At 34.6% G+C, this 24,639-nt stretch overlaps 1 pseudogene; it reads left to right on the top strand.

Annotated features, from left to right (window-relative positions):
* The first annotated feature begins 720 nt into the window (after window positions 1-720).
* LOC122100062 lies at window positions 721-820 on the top strand (annotated as a pseudogene).
* The last annotated feature ends 23,819 nt before the right edge of the window (window positions 821-24,639 follow it).

The raw sequence follows: 24,639 nt of genomic DNA, 5'->3' as shown, positions 1-24,639 counted from the left end.
CATTTTTACTTAACCTATGAGAGAATGTCTAGGTATATTATTATCTAAACCACTTTAGAGCAAGCTCAAACCACTTCTCCAATCTCAGCAAAATGCTTGACCACCTGTTCATCTATGCTTAAGCAAGCAGAAGAGCCACTTCCTCAGCTCCCATGAGTCTGTGACATGTTTTGAGATAGGGAGAGGGAACATTTTCCCTCTGTAGCCTGGCGTTCCAAGAGTTTTCCTAATCCCAAACACAGTCCTCAGATAATCCTGAGGCTGGAGCCTGCATCATTCTGCCCCCTCAACATAGACCCTGAGTCTTCACAGTTCAGGTAGACATTTGTCCCAGGAAGACCTCATTTGAGAAATTTTAACCTGCAGAAAGTTAGAAGTAGCTCTTAAGTAAGGCTTACTTTGAATCCATTAACTCCACAAAGCTAACTAGGTTGATAAATAAGTACTTGAAAAGCCACCACCTTTGGACTTAGCTGTAAAGGCTTCAAAGTATGATCAAATTTAAAATGAAAATGACAAAATAGTCATTGACCAAAAAATTGTAAATGTGAGCAATCGACCAAACTATATAAGTTTTTTCCACTGTACACAGAAATTTAGAGAAATAAGATCAATAGCATTTTTAGGAACAATAAGGGTTCCTTGTTACAAATAGGCAACCATGGATATATGTCTGTATAAAGATTGTATCATTACGTACTTAAATTTAGAGGATAATATATGCTTCAGCAGCAGGTCTACCCAAATTACAACAATACAGAGATTAACATGGCACTTGCACAAGGAGGATATGAAAATTTGTGAAGTATTCCATATTTTTCGTTCTTCTGATGCAAGAAATGAAAAACAGTTATTAAAAAGTTGATTACAAAAATACAAGTGTAACAATACATGTAATTTATAGAATTAAAGGTTAGTTTGACATCAGTGTATTAAATTTTCTCCTTAGAAAGGCCTTTACATAACATAACCTTTACAAAACTTGAAATTAGATAATATTGCCATTTTATACCAAAGAAATAAAATAATATAAGAAACTACAAAAAAAAGGAGTCTTAAAATTCTTCTATATGGAATGCAATCTGCAAGGTCACATTTATTAATGAGTCTATACATTATATTACAATGTAGAATTCAAAGTATTATATCTAGGAGAGAATGATATAGATTATGGACATTACACAAACATAGATATACTTTTTTCAGAAAAGCACCCGGAACATCTTTAGTTTCTATACTATTCATTTCAACAGAAAAGTTAAAAATATTTCTGATTTAAAAAATCACAAACTCTGCAGAAATCATTACAGATGTATACAAACAACTCTTGAATACATTTTGATATCAAAGTCATGCAATTCACTTGGAAGAATACCATGGAATACATAAATTTTTATAGTAAGATATTGCTGTTGTTTTGTATTGTGAAAAAAATTTGTAGGGACACAAAAGATGGACTGGCATTTTTGAAATTTAAGAAACTTAACCAAACCATTACGACTTAGGAGAACAATTTGTACAGCCTTCGACAACTTCAAAGAGGTAGTGATACATACTTATCTTTTGGCAATATCAAATGCAGTTTCTTCAAAGTTGTTCTTCAGACCTGGTTTGATATAGTGGTTCAACAGAAGGAGATACAGAGTATCTTTGCTATTTCTATTCCCAGCAGCAAGATGCAAGGAGGTCAAGAGACCTTTAGTTTGGGGATTGGTATCTGCATCATGATGAAGTAATAAAGAAGCCATTCTGGTATTATTCCACATATAAGTACTGTGCAGGGGTGTCCAGCCATTCAGAGTTATTGCATGAATATCTGCCTTGAGCTACCAACTCATGGACAATGAATAAGTGTCCACTCTTGGCTTCGCGATGAAGAGGGGTATACTCATCCTCATCCCTAGTATTCATCTGGGTGGCCTTTTGGGAAAGTAGTGTTCACACCACAGTAAGCCGATAAATTTCGGCATCCCAAAGAAGAAATTTGCTTGGATCCTACTCCATTTTTTTCTTGCAATTGATACCATTCCTCATTTTTTCATCTTGTTCCTTGTCTTCGTCAGAATTGCCTAACCAGAGATTTTGAGTACCAGTGGGAATGAGGTGTCCATGTATTTCCCCAATAGTTCACATTGGTTGAACTGGTCTGAAAAAACTGGTGAATGTTCTGCATATGTTTTTTCACCATGATTTATTTTCTCTTTTTCCATTTTTACTATTCTAAATTATTCTAACTGGAGAGTAGTGAATTATAGGGAGCAGAGGAAAGATTTTCCTCAGTATTCAAAGGTAAAGACTGAAAATATGGACCAGTGGTGTCTTCATGTGCAGCTTATTCTAGGAATGAGAAAATAGGAAACAATGCCTTCTATGTAAATGATTTGGGAAATACCATGTTAAAGTGTAAGAGAACTCACTTCAACATATGGGATTTAAGAGCTTTCTAGTAGCTTTCTAATATTGGTATCCAACATTAGAAAAAATGTATAATGCATTAGTAAAATAGAAGTCCTTTGTATGACTACCTAAATTCTTTTTTTTTTTTAAGACACTTGTTTTCATCTAAAAATAGGCCTATCTATTGTCTTCAGGTGATTTTGATGATTGAAGATGCTTAATGAGAAGTCAAAATGTATTAGTAGTCCTTTGCTATCAATTAAATTTCACTTTTTCTTCTTGGAGAATATAATGATCAAAGCAATAGTTCAGAATCAGCAAGCAATAATTCAGAATCATGCTTCAAGTGCCAGTGAATCACCAGTAAGTAATCCTCGATTCCATTTTCCACAAAGTTTTTTTACAGATACAATCTGCCTGCCTTCTCTAGCTGCTTTCCTAGCCTGGATCTATTACTTCATTTTACAGGAAAAGTGTGATTCAACTGATTTCAGACAGATCTGTTTGTAGAATTATCAAATATTGAGATTCTTTTTTTTTAAATTAGTTGTGGGGCCTGAACTCTGGGCCTGGGCACTGTGCTTGAGCTCTTCAAATCAAGGCAAGCACTCTACCACTTGAGCCACAGCACCACTTCTGGATTTTTCTGTTCATGTGGTGCTGTTTTGGGAAATGGCAGAGCAGAAAGTGAAATGATGCAACCAAAAATATAAAAGCAAAATAAATTAGGATAATTATGGAGCAATCATATTGTCTATGAGAACCATAAAACAGAGAGAGGAAAAGAGATCCAGATGTGCAATGACCTAGCTAGCCACAAAATCCATGCTTCTACTCAATTTACAGAGCAAACAAGTTTTTTTTATTTTTTAAAAAAGATGAAATAGAATTTATGTATTTACTTGAAATTAGTAAATACATTGTTAGTCGCCTACATAAAGAGACATAGCTTTGACTAAATTACAGATAAGAATCTTAATCCTTGGGCTGGGAAGGTGGCTCCAGTGTAGAGTGCTTGCCTTGCAGCTTACTACAGTGCAGACACTACTTTCCAAAAAGGCCACTCATATGAATACTAGGTATGAGGATAAGTATAATCCTCTTCATCGGGAAGCCTAGAGTGGACACTTAGACATTGTCCATGAGTTGGTATCTCAAGGCAGATATTTATCCAATAACTGTGAATGGCTGGACACACCTGCACAGTGCTTATATGTGGAACATATTGCAACAGCACACACACACACACACACACACACACACACACACACACACACACACACACACACACACAAATCATCAGATTTCTTCTTAAGTATTTTTTGTGTATGGTCTTAAGAAGAAATTTACATTACTAACTTGAATTTCTGACAGAACAATATAATCACTGTACATCTTGCTTCTATACTCTCAATATTAAATTGCTATCTAAGTATGTGCAATAGATAAGTATAGGAAAAAGTAGGAGCCACACTGGTGGCTCATGTCTTTATTCCTAGCTAATCAGAAAGACAAAATCTGATGATTGTGGTTTGAAACCAGACCAAGAAAAATAGTCCATTAGATTATGGTTTGAAAGTAACCAGCAAAAGCTAGAAATGGAGCTCTTACAAGCGGTAAAATGCTAGCCTTGAGAAAACTAAAACAAAATAAACAACAAATTCTGAGACAGAGCCAGGCCCTGAGGTCAAGCTCTAGTATTAGCACCAAACTAATGAATGAATGAATGAATGAATGAATGAATGAATGAACTAAAAATAAATTAAATGGTCACATGTGGAGAGACAGGGAAAATGTAACCACCGTGGTGAGTGGATTATGTATTATTTTGTAATAAGGCAAATTATCATTTTCCCTAATCACTAATATTTTCTGGACATATTTTGTTTTTGTTATTGTGAAAATACTGTACAGAGGAGTTACAATTACATGGGCAAGATAGTGAGTACATTTCTTATCAAGCATTGTAGCCTCGTCCGTTGTTTCCCTTTCCATCCTCCCCACCCAATCCTCTCCGCCTTCCCTTCTCCCCTCTCCTCCCCACCCCCTGCACGAAAGTTGTAAAGTTCGTTTTCGACATTACGACTTGTACATTTCACTGTTGCAATGAGTCTACCTGTATGGACATAATTTGTTTCGGTAAAACATGAGTGTCTTCCAGTACTTCGAATGCTATTAGAACTTAAGTCTCCTTAGAATTAACATATACATCTATGACAGTTAGGGAGGACAAATAGGCCTGTATTATATACAGATTTTCTGAGCTTTCTTCTGGTGCATTTTGTTTTGCTTTCACATAGGATACCTAGTGAAATATCATAATAATTTGGTCCTCATATCCCTTAGGTTCTTTTCTTTTCTTTTCTATTATTTATTTTTTTTATTTTTTTGTGAACATACTGTACAGAGGGCTTACAATTACATGGGCAAGATAATGAGTATATTTCTTATCAAGCATTGCAGATTCCTCCTTTCTTTGCCCTTCACCTCCCTTCCCCCCCTGCCCCCCCCCCCCCCCGCACCAAAGTTGTAAAGTTCGTTTTCGACATGACAACATGTACTTCTCATTGTTGCAACGGGTCCAACTGTATCCTTAAACGACTAGTTTTTCCCCCTGTCCTCTACAAATTGTACCAACATCAAATATAGTGAAAGCAGGGGTTATACTGTGGGGGAGGGAGATACAAAGCAACAAAGAAATAATCTTATATATGCGTTAGAAACAAATGCATGAAAGAAAAAAAAAACATTAAAATACATATCTAAGGGTTCATTTTCCTAACATCACATTATCTGATCTTTTCTGCTTGACTCATACATATACTAGATATTGCAAATAAGGGAAACCATGGGACCTATGTTTCTTTGAGCTTGGCTTACTTCACTTAATATAATTTTTTCCAAGCCTTTCCATTTCCTAACAAATGGGGCAATGTCATTCTTTCTGATGGAGGCATAGAATTCCATTGTGTACATATACAACTTTTTCTTGATCCATTCATCTACTGAGGGGCATCTGGGTTGGTTCCATATCTTAGCTTTGGTAAATAATGCTGCAATAAACATAGTTGTGCTGGTAGCTTTAGTGTGGTCTTGTTTGTAAACATTTGGGTAAATACCCAAAGTGGGATTGCTTGGTCATAGGGGAGCTCTATGTGAAGTCTTTTGAGGAACCTCCATACTGCTGTCCAACGTGGTTGAACAAGTTTACATTCCCACCAACAATGAAGTAAGGTTCCCTTCTGTCCACATCCCCTCCAGCATCTGTTGTTGTTAGAGTTCTTGATTTTTGCCATTCTAACCGGGGTGAGCTGGTATCTCAATGTTGTTTTGATTTGCATTTCTTTTATGGCTAGGGAGATTGAGCATTTCTTCATGTGTCTATTGGCCATCCTTCTTTCTTCTTCAGAGAAGTTTCTCTTTATGTCTTTAGCCAACTTATTTATTGGGCAGTTGTTTCCTTGAGGATTTGTTGTAGGGGGATTTAATTCTTTAAGTTCCAAGTATATTTTAGATATGAAACCCTTGTACGTTGTATGGCTAGTGAAGATCTTCTCCCAATCTGTGGGCTTTCTATTGATCTTGCTAGCTAAGTCCTTTGCCATGCAGAAGCTCTGAAACTTCATGCAATCCCATTTGTCCAACCTTTCTGTGATTTGTTGTGTTTCCTGGTCTCTATAAAGAAAATTTCGGCCTGAGCAAGGAGACCTAAGGTTTCTCCTATTCCATCCTGTAATGTTTTCAGAGTGTCTGGTTTGACTCCGAGGTCTTTGATCCATTTGGAATTGATTCTTGTGCCGGGTGATATATAAGGATCTAGCTTTAGTTTTCTACAAGTAGTTAACCAATTTTGCCAGCACCATTTACTGACGAGGTTGTCTTTCTTCCATTCTATTTTTTTAGCTCCTTTATCAAATATTAGATGGCTATATGTCTGTAGGTTCATTTCTGGGTTTTCAATTGTATTCCATTGGTCCTGAGGTCTGTTCTTATGCCAGTACCAAGCTGTTTTGATTACTATGGCTTAATAGTAGAGTTTGAAATTTGGTATTGATATTCCTCCAGTAGTGTTCTTTCCATTGAGGATCGTTTTTGCTATTAGGGGACTTTTATTGTTCCATATGAATTTTTAGAATGCCTCTTCTATTTCCTTGAAGAACAAGTTTGGAATTTTTTGGAATTTTGACAGATATCGCATTGAATTTGTAGATAGCCTTGGGAAGTACTGCCATTTTCACGATGTTAATCTTTCCAATCCAGGTACATGAAATGTCTTGCCATTTTCTAAGTATTGTTTTGATTTCCTTTTTCAAGATTTTAAAGTTTTCATCGTAAAGGTCCTTCACTCATTTTGTTAAGTTAATTCCTAGGTATTTTAATTTTTGTGGGGATATTACAAATGGAGTTACTTTCCTAATTTCAGCCACACTTTTCTCATTGTTGGCATACAGAAAAGCCATTGATTTTGGGGGCTTAATTTTATACCAGCCTACTTTGCCAAAGTTTTGAATCAGCTTGAGTAATTTGGGAGTGGAGTCTATGGGATTCATTAAATACAAGATCATGTCATCTGCAAAGAAGGAGAGTTTTATTTCTTCTTTCCCTATGTGGATCCCCTTTATGTTTGGATCTTGTCTTATTGCTGTAGCTAGGCATGCAAATACTAGATTGAAGAGACGTGGAGAGAGTGGACATCCTTGTCTTGTTCCTGAGTTAAGAGGAAATGTCTTTAGTTTTTCACCATTAAGTATAATGCTGGCTGTAGGTTTGTCATATACAACCTTTATTGTATTGAGGAATGTTCCATGGATTCCTAATTTTTCCAAAACCTTCATCATAAAGGGGTGTTGAATCTTGTTGAATGCTTTTTCTGCATTTATTGAGATAACCATGTGGTTCTTATCCTTGCTCCTGTTGATGTGATGAATTATATTAATTGGTTTGCGTATATTGAACCAGCTTTGCATTCCTGAAATGAATCCTGTTTGATCGTGGTGTATGATTTTTTGGATGAATTGTTGAAGTCGATTGGCAAAAATTTTGTTTAGAAGTTTTGCCTCAATGTTCATCAAAGAAATGGGTCTATAGTTTTCTTTCTTTGATGAGTCCCTGCCTGGTTTTGGGATGAGGATTATGATGGCTGCATAGAATGTGTTCGGTAGTGAACTTTTTCTTTCAATTTCATTGAAGAGTTGGAGGAGTATTGGTGTGAGCTCTGCTTTGAAGGCCTTGTAGAATTCCGCTGTAAAACCATCTGGTCCTGGACTTTTCTTACCTGGGAGTTCTCTTATTGCTGTTTCTATTTCAATGCTTGATATGGGTCTGTTAAGATGGTTTAACTCATCTTGGTTTAGTTTTGGAATGTCAATATTTGCTAGGAAAAGGTCCATTTCTGTCAAGTTCTCAAACTTATTAGCATAAAGTTTTGAGAAGTATTCCCTTATAATGTTCTGAATCTTGGTTGTTTTGTGGTGTTGTTTCCATTCTCATCTCTGAGTTTATTTATTTGGGTGTGTGCTTTTCTTTTTCTGATAAGATTTGCTAAGGGTCTGTCAATTTTGTTAATTTTTTCGAAGAACCAAATCTTTGTTTGGTTAATTCTTTCTATAGATTTTTTTGGATTCTCATTTATTTAATTCTGATTTAATTTTAATTATTTCTTTCCATCTACTGGATTGGGGTTTATCTTGGTGCTCTTTTCAAGGAGGTTTATATATGTCATTAAATTGTTGGTTTCAGATCTCCCCAATTTGTTGATGTAGGAGTTCAGAGCTATAAACTTGCCTCTGAGTACTGCCTTTGCTGTGTCCCAAAGAAGCTGGTTATTTGTGTTCTCAGTTTTGTTGAATAGCATGAACATTTGAATTTCCTTTCTAATCTCTTCCATGACCCACTCGTGATTCAGCAGTGTGTTTTTCAGCCTCCATGTGCTACCGGCCTTCCTTTGGTGGCTTTTGGTGTTGAGTTCTAGTTTTATTCCCTTGTGGTCAGAGAGAATGCAAGGTATAACTTCACTGTTTCTGAATTTAGACAAGTTTGCTTTGTGGCCTAAAATGTGGTCTATTTTAGACAATGTTCCTTGTGCTGCTGAGAAAAACGTGTATTCTGATGCTGCTGGGTGAAATATTCGGTAGATGTCTGTTAAATCTTGTTGATCTCTGCAGCTGTTTAGATCTGTGTTTTCTCTGTTTAGTTTTTGCCGAGTTGATCTATCTAGTGGGGAGAGTGGTGTTTTAAAATCTCCAACTATTAATATCTTTGGATCTATGTGGGATTTGAGGGAAAGTAGTGTTTGTTGGATAAATTTGGGTGCTACATTTTTTGGAGAATAGATATTTAGAATTGTAATATCCTCCTGCAGGAGAGAACCCTTAATTAGTATGTAGTGACCTTCTTTATCTCTTGTCACAAATCTTAATTTGAAGTCTATTTTATCTGATATTAGGATTGCAACTCCTGCCTGTTTATCGGGGCCATTTGCTTGGTAGATTTTGTTCAGCCTTTAACATTGAAAATGTGTTTGTTTTTATGGGCAAGTTGTGACTCCTGAAGACAGCAGATAGAAGGAACTTTTTTTTTAATCCAACTAGACAGTCTATTTCGCTTAATTGGAGAGTTAAGTCCGTTAATGTTGATAAAAAGGACTGAGAGTTATTTGGGACTTCCTGCCATGTTATCCACCTTCTCCGGGGCTGCAAAAATTGGGTTCTTTCTATGGTTCTTGGAATCTCAGTTTGGGTGCAGTTTCTTGGCCTTTATTGTGGTCTTGTTGGTTTTCTATGTGTAGGACATCTTTAAGAATTTTTTGCAGGGCTAGTTTGGTGGAGAGGTATTGTTTCAATTTTTCTTTCCTATGGAAGGTTTTTATTTGGCCTTCAGTTATGAAGGAGAGTTTAGCTGGGTACAGTATTCTTGGTTGATAGTTGTTTGTTTTTAGGGCATGGCATACATCATTCCAGGCTCTTCTTGCTTTGCTTGTCTCTGCTGAGAAATCTGAGGTGATTCTAATTGGTTTTCCTTTATAAGTGATTAATCTTGTCTCCTTCACAGCTTTAAGGATCTTTTCTTGGTCTGAGTTGATCCTGTGTGGATTATAATGTGACGGTGGGATGTCCTATCCTTTTCTGGTCTATTTGGAATTTTAAAACTTCTTGTATCTGAATAGGCCTGTCTTTTTGCATGTTTTGGAAGTTCTCTGTTAGGATCCTGTTAAACAAATTTCCTAGACCATTAACTCCCGTTTCTAGGTGCTCCTCTACACCCATTATCCTTAGCCTTATCACTAATATTTTATTTGAACTTTATTGTACAATAAACCCTGAATTTGCCTTGACTGTAAATGTGTGTGTACATGTACGCAAATATGTGTGTATGTGTGTGTGTGTGTGTGTGTGGTTGCAATGTTGCTTGCCAATGAGGACAGAGAGAGGCTGAAAAGAACTGTGTTGCAATGTTGTTATTTATCAGTGTTCCGTACTGTCATTTCAGTGGAACCACCCTTCTGTACATTTTATTCATCAAATAATAACATCATCATAATTAAAGCATTTACAACATTAAGTTATATAAAAGAGATCACTTTCAGCTCTTTGTATATGTTAGGCAAGAAGATACACATATATTTAAGTAGTAAGTTATTGCTGTAAGATGACTGTCAGTACAAAATATGTATTTGACCTCTTAAATTGGCTATACTTTTAAGATATACTCATGGAGTGAGTTTGACTGACTTGACCAAAGAGGTATTACACTCTGGTTATTCCTGTGAAACTCAAGGTGGATAAACCCTTTCCGGATTTCTGTTGAAAATAACTTTCTTTATAAGATAGTATCTATTCACACTAAGAGTAAATCACGTATTTTTTAGGTTTGAATACCCGATCATATTGACTGAAAAACAGTATTGTGGATATGTTTGTTAGATATACATTGCAAAAACAAATAAACAAAAAAAGCATGTGTGTTGTATTTTACATACAAAGGTTTCTTCATTAATAATTCTTTTGTGGGAGTAACTATCACAACTTTAACAAATAAGGCTTTTTGAAGATCTTTTCCAATATAAATAACATCCAAGAGCAAGTCTTGCAATTTCTGAAAACCCTTTGAATACTTTAGTGTTATTTCATTTCATTGACTATACAGCTAAAGACATTTCTGAAATAAACATTATTAAAATCTGAAAATGTAAGTGGGTATATAGGCTTTTTATGCATCATTTTATCAAAAGACAGGTTTTATGAAACTAAAATATATAGAACAAAAGAATGGAAGTGAATTGCGTGAGCTAATTTTTAGTATAACTTTGTTTTCTATTAGCACAGTCCTTTGAATGTACATGATGAAGTTAAATTATGCCCTTTGTGACACTATGCTTCAGTTATTTTTAGAATCTTTGTAGTTATATGAGTGAATTTGTAGTATAAATAAATGTCTTTGGAAATGATTAGGATTAATCTTGTGTTTTGTTTCCTACTCCCAAGAAAAAGAGTTATTTTCAAGTGTTAACAGTTTTCAATTGAATCTTCAGTATCATAAGAAATTTTGAACAAATATAGTAGTATTGATGTCTTTTTTTGGGGGGGGTGTCTGGTAGTGGGGCCTGAACTCTGGGCCTGGGCACTGTCCTTCAGCTCTTCAGCTCAAGGATAGTGCTCTTCCACTTGAGCCACAGCGCCACTTGCGGCTTTTTTCTTTTTTTTTCTTTTTTATGTGGTGCTGAGGAATCAAATCCAGGGCTTCACGCATGCAAGGCAAGCACTCTACCACTGAGCCACCTTCCCAGCCCTTTATGTCTTTTTAAAACAATTGTATTCCCAAGTAGGAGAGGCTTTAATTCATTAATGATAAGTCAGACTGCATTTTTGGGTACATGAATGGTAAAATATTTATCTAGGGTCAAAGGTGATTTATATATGTCTTACTTTAATAGCATTTTAAATTAGTACCTTTCTCTCAAAATGTTGGGTATAAAAAGCAATCAAAATACTTCTAATGGTAAACAAATTAGTTGAGCTACAATGTGGAAATGATTGGTCCATAAGACCTGCAGTCTGTTTCCATCAGGAATTAGGAAGGTCATTCTTTCAGTAAGATAGTGTTAAACAGAGATAGGGTCCGCAGGCAGTGCAGTGTTCAGTGAAGGGATAGAATATGATTTCTGCTATTTTGACCTAGAAGTCAAGAATGTTATACTTTAGCACTTCCTTTCACCAGGGAGGTATGCACTGATTATGAACTTTGAGTATTCATATTACAGTTCCTTATTTTCTAACAAAGATAAAATGAAATATTATGAGTGTACACAATAATTCTGGGAAATTTTCCTAGAATTTGTAGACTAAGTGCTGGTATTTTAGTCATAAAATAGAATGAGGTTAATTGATACAGTGGGAGATGAACCTCAGGCTAACACTTACCATGTGTGCAATGTTGTACTAGTAATTCCAACTCTGAAGACTTCAATATCATCATCTGAGAAATAAAAATGTAAGTAGTTCCACTTTATGGAATTATTGTGAGGATTAAATTAGATATCATTGGTATAGTACTTGGAAAAACAATGATCATTTGGCATATTCTACCTGTTATTTTATCATGTGGTTAATTCTAACATTTTTACTGTGATTTTTATTGTGTCTCTTTATGATGTGCAAAGTGATGTATTGATATTCATTGCATTGATCATTTTTCTGTCACTAAAAGGAAAATACCTGCAAAGGAAATTTCTGAGGAGGAAACTATTATATTGACTCATGGTTTAAGAGAACACAGTTTAAGATCAGATGGCTCCATTCTTTTTAATTATATTTTTATTATCATAACTAGTTGTACAAGGGAATTTACATTCAATAAATAATGCTTTTAAGTATAATGGATCCTTATATAACTTTTCCCTGTCTTTCTAAACCTCACCACACGTTAATTTTTTCTAGTTTCATACTATCTGCATTGAATATCATGTCTTCACTTTCTTCCGCCATAACTCTTTTTATTCCTTCCCTTTGACTTCCCCTCCCATCTTCAAAGTGATAGTTTCCTGGTATTTATTTTGGTGGATTAAAAGTTCAATTTTATAAAAAATTACATCTTTTAAATACTGCTCTACAAATAGCATGATTTGGTTAATATTGCTGTGTAAAATTGTATAAAGTTCTAGCTTCCAAATATGAGACAGAACATGGGTCTTTTGTGTGTCTGGCTTTGACTTCGTTTATTTAACATATTTTTAGATCTATCCATTGCTTTGCAAATAACGTAACAGTCTTCATAATGGATAAGTACATTCCACGTATGTATATATGACACACTTTGCCAACCATCCCTTCGCCAAAGGGCATCTGGGCTGTTTCCATAACTTGGCTACAGTGAAGAGTGCAGTAGTGAACATGGTTTTGAAAGTGATTTTACTGTCCTTTTGGAAGAATTCATCACTATCTTTCTGGGAGCAATCCTCTAGCCAGTTTTCCAGAATAAGCACATCCCTCCCTTCATCTCCATCACAACGTATTGCAAGTCCTCAAAAACACACTACCCCATACAGGTTTCAATAAGCTAAAACCACACTGTGCCCATATTCTTTCAATACATTTTTAATAATTACATATAATTTAGTGAGAACCTTCTATGTACTTTCCTAATGTGGGAATGAGGGACATAACAACAGAGTAAAAGTAAGAAATATGTAATTTAATTAGTTATCATATTTAAAATGTTTTTCAGCTCTAATAGCCTCACTTACTATTATTTTAATCTTTATTTGATTACTTCATCTAGCCCCTAAATTATAACAGGTGAGTTAAATACAAAGGCAAAAAGTGTGGATTGATTTTGACACTCATGTTTGAGGATGCACAATATGGGCAAAGAGATGGATTGGAATTAATAGCAATTATCCATTTTGTTAAAGTAGAGATGGTTTTCCCAAACTGATTCTCATAATTCATATTCCGTTCAACAAAATAAAGGTGTAACAATTACCTTTGTTTTGCTTCTTATTAACTTTTGTTTCCATTATATTTTTAATGAAGGATGATTTCATAAATCTACTGTAGATGCAAAAATATTTTAATATATTTCTAACTGTATGCATTGATCTATACATACACACATATATTACACAGGTTACAATCATAATTTATAGCTTCTGTAACTATACAATTTACTAAATTATTAAAAACATCGACGGCTCATGCCTGGAATCAGGATTACTCAGGAGGCTGAGATCTGACGATCTTGGTTTGAAGCCATCCTGGGCAGGAAAGTCCATGAGCCTCTTATCTCCAAACAACCAACAGAAAATCAGAATTGGAACTGTGGCTCCAAGTATTAGAGTGGTAGCCTTGAGAGAAAAAGCTCATGGACAACACCCAGGCTCTTAGTTCAAGAACTACAATCTACCCAAAAAATCTATTTAATTTACACCTGTGTAAGTAGAGTATTTCCATCACCCAAATGCACATCCATGCTCATTTGCAAGGTAACTCTGTTTTGTCTGAAGTACGACTAAACATTATCACTAAAGGAGCATTGGAATGTGGGTTCATTCTATCTCTCTAATGGATTTTTCTCCACTCAAATACTCAAGTGTTACAATTGTTCTAATTATGTAAAATCATAGCTTTTTTCTTTCATACTCCTCATATTAGAGTTTGAATTGAGTGTTTTGTCTCCTTAAATGTGTGTTCTTACCACTTTGTCATGCCCCCAGCCCTAAGTTATCCTGATTATTTTTCAGCTAGAAACTGGCTTCCTACTTGTGTATGAACTTGGTCTCAGTCCACTTGATGTTATTCTTCCTGGAATTTAGAACAACAGGTGCATGGCATTGTGTACAGAACTTTCTGTTCAGTCTGGGCTTTTGCAACTATACTCACAACATTGCACTCCCATGTAGTCACGAATTTCATAAGCTTGTCATAGCTGATTTTTTTAAATCTTTCATTTCCTGCAGGTTCTTGAGTACTGAATTAATTTGTGTTTTCTTGGTTTGTTTGTTTCATTTGAATCTATGTGTTGAGTTGTTCCTCACTTTTCCTTTTGTTTCTTTCCCTCAAGTTCTTACCTAAAGTGCTGAGAAACCAATTCTTCTTTCTCAAGATAGGGTGAACATTATTTATTCCAAAGCAATTTCCGTATCTATGAATGGTATACACATGCTAAGCACTGAGAAGGGTGTTTTTATTTTCACGGCAGTCTTTGTCATACACAGACAGATCATGAAATATATGAAGAAAATAAAACTACAGATGAATGCCAGGAGGAAAATAAGCTATTATTAATTGTTTGACAGAGGTTTCTCTTCTAGTGAAAGAAATATATTACTTGATGCAGGATTTCACAAAATCATATTGCTAGGAGGAATCTAAACAATCATCTAATACTATAAACTTGCAAGTGATGAATTGACTTCCTGAATAATTTACTTTTGGGTCAAATAAAAGCAGGCTTCCAAAAAGAGAGTAGATTTTAGAGAAATGATGAATTTTATGTAAATAGGTCCTTAGCTGATTTTGTTAATTTGTGAACTAATACAGGGAAATGAAGTACAGCAAGATAAAAAAATAAAAACTTCACATTGAAATACTCATTTGTGTTTGTGTATGTGTGCATGCATATGCGAGTACACACACGCACATGTGCATGTGCTCATGCATGCATTCATCATTCTTGAGGCTTGATAGTGCCATGGAAACTATTCCTCAGCTTTTGTGCACAAGGATAGTGGTCTACCACTTCAGCCTCTGCTACAATTCTGTTTTTTTTTTTTTTTTTGAGATAATCACTTGTATTTTCATGATTGAACAGTGGTCTTCAGATCTCAGACTCCCGAGTAGCTAGCTCTGCTTACTCAGCCTCTGAGTAGGTAGTTAAAATTCTGGCTGTCCTCTATGCTTCACTGCTCTTTTATACTTTTCCTGAGGTATACACAAGACTAAGTCATATATATATCTAGTTGCTTTAAAATATTCTTACTGCTTGGCAACAGGGGATCGCATGTGTACTCTTAACTATTTTGGAGGCTTGAGAACAGAACGCAAACAAAAAGTTTAGTGGACTTACTTCTCAATCTGTAGCTGGGTGAATTGGATCATTTCTACCAACCTGCACTATCTAGAGACTACGATTGGAAGGACTGTGGATCCAGGTCAGTCAAGGTAGCAAGCTAGACAAGTTGGTGTGCAACTCTGATGTCATTGATGATGGGAAGGCTAAAAGGACAGATGAGATGCATGTTCTTGTGGAAAGGGAACCCCGGCCTGCAAGAAAAATATACACCAAATTGAAATCCCCACATTTTCCCACAACCAAAATAAGTATATACATTAACATCCAAAAACTTAATACAATCTGTTCTTTGCTCTAATATCAGCTTTATCTGATTATCATATGATGTGACAGAATAATTTCATTAAACTTATGATAATTTAAAAAGACCTAGAAAATTCTTTCTCACTTATTAAGTGCAGATGAATGGCAAATTGCCTCATTTCCTACATATTTGACTACCACTATAAATTCATCTTATGATTATTATTAATAGTAATATATTCTGATTTATTACTTTACTTTGTAACAGTTTTTAAACTTTTTGCTTTTCTGCTGAGGTTGAAGTATTTAAATAGTATCATCAAAGTATATTCCTTGGGTATTTAGGGAAGTTTTTTACAAAAAACTTCCAATGGCTTCTAAGAATTCTTAATTGGTATATATATATATGTATTGGTTTATTTTTAATTTCAATTTAAATTTATTGTAATGGTAAGGTACACAGGGGTTAAAGTTACATAAATGAGGTAATGAATACATTTCTTAGGGAAGGAACATTGTTATATCTTCCATCGATATTTTTGTACACTCAAAACAAGAACTACTGATGCTTTTGCTGGTGCTATTGATCAATAGGTACTTTTGCTTACTTTGTTCATGCATTTTTTATTATAAAATTGATATACAGAGCTTTTCCACTTAATTAAGTCAACTAAAGAGTACACTTCATTTTCTTTTCTTTTTTTTTGGGTGGGGGGTCCGGTTGTGAAGCCTGAACTCTGGGCCTGGGCCCCGTCCCTCAGCTCTTCAGCTCAAGGCTAGTGCTCTACCACTTGAACCACAGCACCACTTCCAGCTTTTTCCTTTTTGCTTATATGGTGCTGAGGAATCGAACCAAGGGCTTCATGCATGGAAGGCCATCGCTCTACCACTGAGCTACTGTCCCAGCCCCTACTTCATTTTATTTTCTAATTTTCAAATTTTGAGCTCAAATGTTTCCTTTTGTTTCTTTAGGGTAATTCTTTTTTCAGAGTTGTAGGATCAGTTAATATAATTTTGCATGATTTCTACACATGTAAATTATTCAGTCACATATATTTTGCTTTTAAAATATTTAACATGTGGCTATTTGAAATTATTTTCTTAATTTTTATATGGTTAGTGAATTTAAATACATTTATTTTCTTATATTTATAAACATATTTGTCCAGGTAACAGATATTTACTGTATTTTCAAGAAGCACTTGCTTTATTAAGGAAGTCTTCATTACCTGATCACTTTTTGGAAATATTTGTTCTTGAATTTAAAAAAAAGTTTGAGCTCGGCATGGTGATTTGTTGCATCCATTTTCTAGCTATGGTGGGAATTGTAAATAGGGCTTGTAATTCGGGAGAGACTGGGAAATTATGAGACCTTATTATAAAACTATTCAAAGTGAACTGATTAGAGATGTAGCCATCGCTAGTGTTATATAGAGCACCTCGCTATCACATTCTAAATCTTGAGTTAAAACACCAGTAACATCAATCATTTGTCAAAATAAAAGGACACTTGTTTCAAAATGATTATTATTTAAAACTTATTTGCAAAGGTTCTCATGTCTTCTATTAATTTTCGATTTACTTAATCTATTAAAATCCAAGTATATTGTGACTATTTTATTTCTACTAAACTTTTAAATAGTATGAGCAATATTATGATTTCATATATTTACATACTTTTACTGTTTGTGATAATTTCCTCCGTTTAATATAATAAAATCTATATTCCAAATGTGTGTATGTGGTGTGTGTGTGTGTGTGTGTGTGTGTGTGTGTGTGTTTATGTGGTTTTTTTGTGTGTGTGTGTGCTTTGTGTGTACTTTGTAATGCTTGCGAGATCACACCATTGCTTCACATATGCAAGGCCAATGGTATACAACTGAGCTATTCTGGCTAGTTATAATCCAAATAGTATTTTAAACCATGACTTTCAAAATTTCATTCCTAGTATGCCCTTTCAAAATTATATATGATAACATGTGATCCATATTCTATCCACATTAGCAATTTTTATTGTTATTTAGAATATTTCCACTGCCTTTCCACTTCCAAACTCTTGTGTTTGTTATTGATAAAGGTTTTACTTTGCTTCTTCTGTCTCTTCATTATTTTTCCCTTTAGAGTTTAACTATTCTTTCTCTTATTTCTTTGGAAATTAATTATCATATTCCTATTACAATTTCTTTACATTGTAACAGGTATATACAATGCTTTAATTTCTATTTTAATTTTTCCCATTTTCACTGACGTTTAGTACAAACTATTAGATGGATTAAAAAGAAACTTGTCTCAGGAAACGTTATTTTTCTCCTTCTCTTCTCTGAAGTCTTTCTGTTTTTTGAAACACAATAGCAATTACATATAGCTCCTATGTGGTACATCATTGTTTCCCCTCTCACTCTCCTCCGTTGTACAGCTCAAGTTGTTATCATTCAGCTTTGTTATGTTACAGTGTTATCTAAATCGTAACTCATTCTTGAATTAATTTTAGTTGTTTCAAGTATTCTCTGAAGACATTTTTCTATATATAATATCTGAGGTCTTGTGTTTTTACAAGGTAAAAAATATGAGTCACTTTCAAACATCTAGATATCTCTGTAGAATATTGGTCCACCTGCTCAATAAACTCGTATGTAAATTCAAGGAATACAGGTCAGTTAGAACAATCTTATAAAATGGTGTAGCTTCAGCCTTCATACTAGCTTTGAATCTTTTTACCATGTTTAGTATTAAAGACAACATAGTTCTACTACAAGAGCAGACACATAGAAGAATGTAACAGATTTGTCAAAAATAAATTATCAGTTTATGTTCAATAGATTTTGAAAACTATCCTATGACTTTACGAAATAAAAAATAGAATCTTAAATGGGTGTATTGGCACTATTTTCTCTCGAGATTTAAAGAATGATCTTAGACTACTACCTCAATCCTTTTTTTGTTTCTTTTGTTTTGTTTTTTGTCACTCATGGATCTTGAACTCTGGGATTAGGCGCTGTCCATGTGCTCTGCAGATCAATGCGAGCACCCTACCACTTGAGCCACCGCACCACTTCTGGCTTTCTAGTGGTTTATTAGAAATACGAGTCTCATGGACTTTCCTGCCCGGGCTGGCTTTAAACTGTGATCCTCAGATTTCAGACTCCTGATTAGCTAGGATTACAGGCGTGACCTACAGGCACCTGGCCTACCTTAATCCTTATACAAAAATTTAAAATAAAAAATGATTATCAAACTAAATGTGAGATGTAAAAACCTATAAGAGATAAACGTAAAAATTCATGACATTGTATCAGTAAAGGTTTCTAAATGGAAAGCATTAGTTGCTAAAGAAAAGCAAGAATATACTGAATTATATCAAGTGATAGCCTTTCATAATTCAAAGGAAACTATAACTGAAGTGAAAACATATCCAACAGATAGAGGTAACATATTTGTTAATGCTAAAATGTGAATGCTACAATGATTCTTAATCTTAAGTATTTTTATATCTTCTATTTCTATATAATTTTTCCTGAATAGGATATTTCTTTAAAGAACATGTGTAAATTAATAGTCAATAAGAGGAGCATATGAAATAAGTTCCTCTTTAGTATCAGAAAAAAGAAAAAGAAAAATCACTAGTATGACTCTAATATAAAAAGATGACACAAAATATAGTAATGCATTTGTGGAGGAATTGATAAACTACTCATAGTGATCCATTTGCATAATGCTGCAATCATTTTAGCAAGCAAGTTTTCAAGTCTCAAAGGTCAAAAAGAATTGTATAGGATCAATTCATTATACTTCTATGAATGTATTAAAGAGAAGTAAAAAAAAAGTATTTGGACAGGGAATTGTAGTTCATTGACAGTGCACTTAAATAGTATGTGTGAGACCCTGGAAAAAATCCCCAAAATAAAATTTTGAAAATACACACTACAGAGGATGTATGCTGGACAAATTCTAGTAACAGAACTTTTTATCTATTTTAATGTCTGTTCTCAAATTTTTAGCATTTCTATTAGAAGAAATGCAAGTTTGTGAAAATTAGGCTTTGAAAACCTATGAAGGTACAATTCACTTCCAAAGCACTAAAGTGTATACAATAAAAGGAGATAGTATATTGCAAGTGAATTACATGTCAGCAAATAAACTATTGTTAAAAATTCTTCACACAAAATGCAGAATATCTAAATAGACGGTTTTGGTTTTGGCTAAAAACTCTGTAAACTACAGCGCTTAAAACAAACATGTGATTTCTGTTTATTTTAAGGGTTTTTTTGTCCGTTATTTTGAGTTTATACAGAGATATCTCAATCAAGAGGGTTTGTGATAACTGGAATACCTAGGAATTATGCATCATTTATAAGTAATTGATAACTTTTTCTGGACGAAACGTTTAGCAAATGACAGAAGACACAAAACTATGCATCTGCATTTTATGAAAGCCATTGGAGCATTAAAGTAGGATAAAGTCAAGTAAATATTTTGCATGTATTCTATTGGTCTCTCTTTAACTTGAAAGTTATAGATTATGTTTTTTTATATTGGGACAATGATCTGCTGTCACTTATTTTTTCTCTTCCCCTTCTTTTGCTCTTCCACTTACATAATTATTATTTAAAGAGACATACTTGACCTTGCATTTCTAAATACCTCAAAATTATCTGAACTATTTTATACTTCTGGCAGCCTCCTATATCTTTCTCAAAGGAAATATTTTTGACACTACCATTTTTATCCTCTATGATATTGGATATCTTCCTGCCTAATTCAGTGCAAGATATACATGAGACTCATCCAGATATCTCAAAACTCGTACCACCATAAAATCCTATCTTACTTAGAAATCATGCTTTTAGAATGTCTGGGGAGGTGGCATCTCTCATTTTTGAATGACACTAAGTGATACTTATATGCAGTCATGTTTTAAAACAATATGCCACTCAGTAGATGAACGAATTGACAAAATGTGGTTTATGTATGCACGGTGGAATTCTATTCTTCAAATTCATACGGAACTGGAAAGACTTGGAAAAATCCTACGAAGTAAAATAAACAAGACACAAAGAAACAGATTCCGTGGTTTCCTCATTTGTAATAAGTAAGAAATGTCTAGAATATAAAGAAAAGAAAAAGAAATGTGATCTTAGCCACCACTTTATTGCTAGTATAATTCCTGCTCTCTCGAAAAGGACTTTTTTCCAGTTAAGTCCATGGTCTTATATCTGACTGGCTTGGAACTAGAATTATTCTTCCATTCTACTTTTTACAAATTTGCATGATTACCTATCATGATTTAGAGCTAGTAGAAGAAAGAGAGTGGTCTCATCCTTCATGTTCCAGTTAGTAGTAATGCTTTCTCTATGTCACTCCCATAGATCTATATACTGGCCTTGGCTTTATTATTTCAACGCTGTCTTATTTGCAGAGTCTTCTATAGAGTATGGAACCATTATACTTAAACACAAAACTTCTCTTTCTCCTATACCTATTGTTTCTCCTTCTGTTAACTTATGTACACTTGGGTAATAATGCACAACACAAACACTGACAAAAAATGTTTCTGAGAACCTTCTTCCCACTTAAAATTGGTCTTAATTTACAGAGCACTTAGGAAATTTGAACTTAATGTACTCCAGGATAATGTTTTTTTTTTTTTCATGTTTTTTTTATGGTGAAAATGGTGGACAGAGGGGCTAGAGTTACATAAGTAAGTTAATGAGTACATTATCTACCGAACATTGTTACTTCCTCTTTTGTTTTCCCCCTGTCATCCCTTTTCTCCACACTGCCCCAACTCTCCTCTCCCATCCCCAACTAGTAAAGTTCATTTTCAACATAGTGTCTTGTTCATCTCATTGTAACAACGGGTCATATTGTATACTTCTTTCAGCATTTTATTTCCCTTCCCCTCCCCACATTAGAAAAATGTATATGCAAGTTGCAGCTCACCGACCTCAAATACAGTGGAAACGGGTTATACCATGGAGGAAGAAAATAGAAGAGAACCAAAAAAATCACATAATACATGGTAGATACATTAAAAACAATAGCAAGAAAGAAAAAACAAGTTGTGTCCGTATTTGGGGTTCATTTAACTTAACATCATCTTATACAGCCATATGTACGTGGATAATATTTTATAAGCCATGTAAATTCCATATTTTCTCATTACTAAGTTGTCTCTGAAACACGTGTTACCTCGTGTCTAAAGATGCCTTTGTGCTATCTCAATGAAGCCAGAAAACATTCATTTTCCTGGAGAAATACCATAGATTGTTACCGGAAGTAAGTGGAAAGAACTTTTACAGGAAGTAGAAACTGAATCCAGGAGAGAAATTGAACATAGAGAAATGACAAAGTTCAAGTTAATTTGTGCCCCCATTTTTACTGTACAAGAATATAATCCAAGGCTTGAAGGTAACTCTGTCCCTATCTTTTTCGAGTGTGCACTTTATCCATAAAACTTGTCTGTAAACTTCTAGTTGACAGTATTACAAAAGGAAACAATATGCCATTTGAAGGCCAGCATGGAAAAAAAGGAAATAACATTGTTTTACAGTGTTCTACTACAAAGAAACAAAGACATGGAGGTTTTAAAGTGTCTTATGCATGAATATTTAACTCCTGAAATGATTCTCTTGTTGCAAAAGTCAGATATCCATTCCTTTATTCTGGTCCTGGATTCCAAAAAGCAGGATCCAGTGAGTATGATCAGCAAAAAGAGCCTCTTTTCAAAGCAGTGCTTTAAGGATGGTCCCAAAGAAATATATGGGTTGTTTTGTTTATTGTTTGTTTGTTTAGTTTGTGTCGCTTCTGGGGTTTGAACTCAGAGGCTGGACCCTGTCCCTGAACAGTTGTCTTTCCTGCCCACCTGCCCCCAAAGCTAGTACTCTACTGCTTCAGCCAAAACACCACTTCTGGATTTTTGGTGTTTAATTACAGATAAGAGTTTGAAAGACTCTGCTTCCTGAGTTGGCTTTGAACTAAGACAATAAGAAAATCAAGTCACATCAACTGTATGGACTTCTCTCTTGAACCAAGGAATATTAGATGAAGTTTATTATAAAGGTAATATTTGACAATTTTTAAAAGAAGAGAATATGTGCAGCAAAGAAGCCATAACTTAAATAACTCAGCAAAAGTAGGTGCAATGAGTCATATTGGAAAATTTTTTCTGCTTGGGAAGATTACTATTGACTTCGTAGTTTCTTTTGGGGAAACTTCAAGTACATTTCACATTTTCATTGGTCGTGGGGCATGAACTCTGATCCTGGGCATGTGCCTCAGCTCTTCAGATCAAGTTGGGTGCTCTGCCACTTTAGTTACAGCACCACTTCCGGGTTTCTGGTAGCTAATTGAAGATGTGTCTCATGGACTTTCCTGACCAGGCTAGCTTTGAGCCACAGTCCTCTGGTCTCAACCTCCTGAGTACCTAGGATGACAAGTGTGAGCCACCAGCACCCGTCTCATATTTGCATGTATGTGCACTTAATGACACTGTAGACAAATAATGGAAATTTGAATCAAGTGATGACATTGCAGCTTTTCAGAAAATTTGAGGTAGCAATAAATATGTCATCCTTATCCATGTTGTTACATTAATGACTCATGAGCCATTGGACTCTTAATTTAGCATCCTCTGAGGTCTGCATCGGTGGACTTAGTATAATTAATTTTTAGTATATAAATAGAGAAAGACTGAGATTTTTAGAAAGCAAAGGAGATCAGATATGAAAGAACAACATAGAACGGGATAAAACTTATCTCACAGAGATTAAGAACTACCCTAAGTGATTTAGAATGCTAAAGGAATGAGGCATAAGCTTACTTGATAACTAGTTCTTTAATAACCAAATATGGTTCCCTAGAACAGTTTCTGGTATAATTTAGTTATTATTATCATTTATTTCTTGCATCTGGATTTATTCCTTTACTTCTATCACAACTATTAATTAGCTGGTGCATTTTTGGTGCCAAAACTGACCAAAAATTTTCCAAATCTCACTTAGACTTAGATTAATCCTCACCTGATATCTAAGCACATTCTTGACATTAATTGCCATGACCTACTAACAAATTTTTTTTTTTCTCAACGCAGTCTTCTAATATAGGTAAAGCACATGAATTAAGAACTATTGTTAGGTCATAGTTGGAAGGAGCAATAATATATTCCAAATATAATTTCTTTATTTGGCATTTACTAGTTAAATCAATTTTTTTGCCAGTCCTGGGGCTTGAACTCAGGGCCAGGGAACTGTTCCTGAGATTTTTCTTGTTTTGCTTAAGGCTAGCACTCTACCACTTGAAGCATAGCACCACTTCTTTTTCTGTTTATGTGGTACTGAGGAATTGCACCCATGGTTTCATGCATGCTAAGCAATCACTGTACCATGAAGCCACATTCCCAGAGCCTTAAATGACTTTCTTAAGATGACTTTGCTTTTTCATTCCATTACTATGTATTATAATTTAGGTTAGGTGGTAGAAAAAGAAGTGAAAAACAATACTAAGCCCAGTAAGCCTGACATTACTGACATCACTAAGGAAGTACAGTGTTAAGACCTTTAGGACTCATAGGGCTCTTGCATGTGACATTATTAGTTTACATTATTACATAATATTTTACATTATTATGTAAAAAAACATTAACAGTCATCTCCAACATCCATAACATTCTGCTTCCACTTTCAAGTTCAAGAGCCAAAAATTTAAGCCTTTTTATTGATTAGATGTGTTTCCTAGGAAGGAAGAATGAGGATGTGGAAGGTGATGTTGGAAAAATATTTATATTGGCTCCCAGTCCACATTATTTGCATTTTTAAAAAGTATTACTGATGAACTCCTACATCTTCTTGACTATGCTGTCTGCACAAGATGCAGACAAAGGAAGACGTTTATTCTGGTGGATTGTCACATATATTAACAAAATCCAGTTCTGCA

Source organism: Dipodomys spectabilis, unplaced genomic scaffold (assembly GCF_019054845.1).
Source record: "Dipodomys spectabilis isolate Male_0828 unplaced genomic scaffold, ASM1905484v1 ptg000558l, whole genome shotgun sequence".
NCBI lineage: Eukaryota > Metazoa > Chordata > Mammalia > Rodentia > Heteromyidae > Dipodomys > Dipodomys spectabilis.
This window is presented reverse-complemented; position numbering and strand designations above follow the sequence as displayed.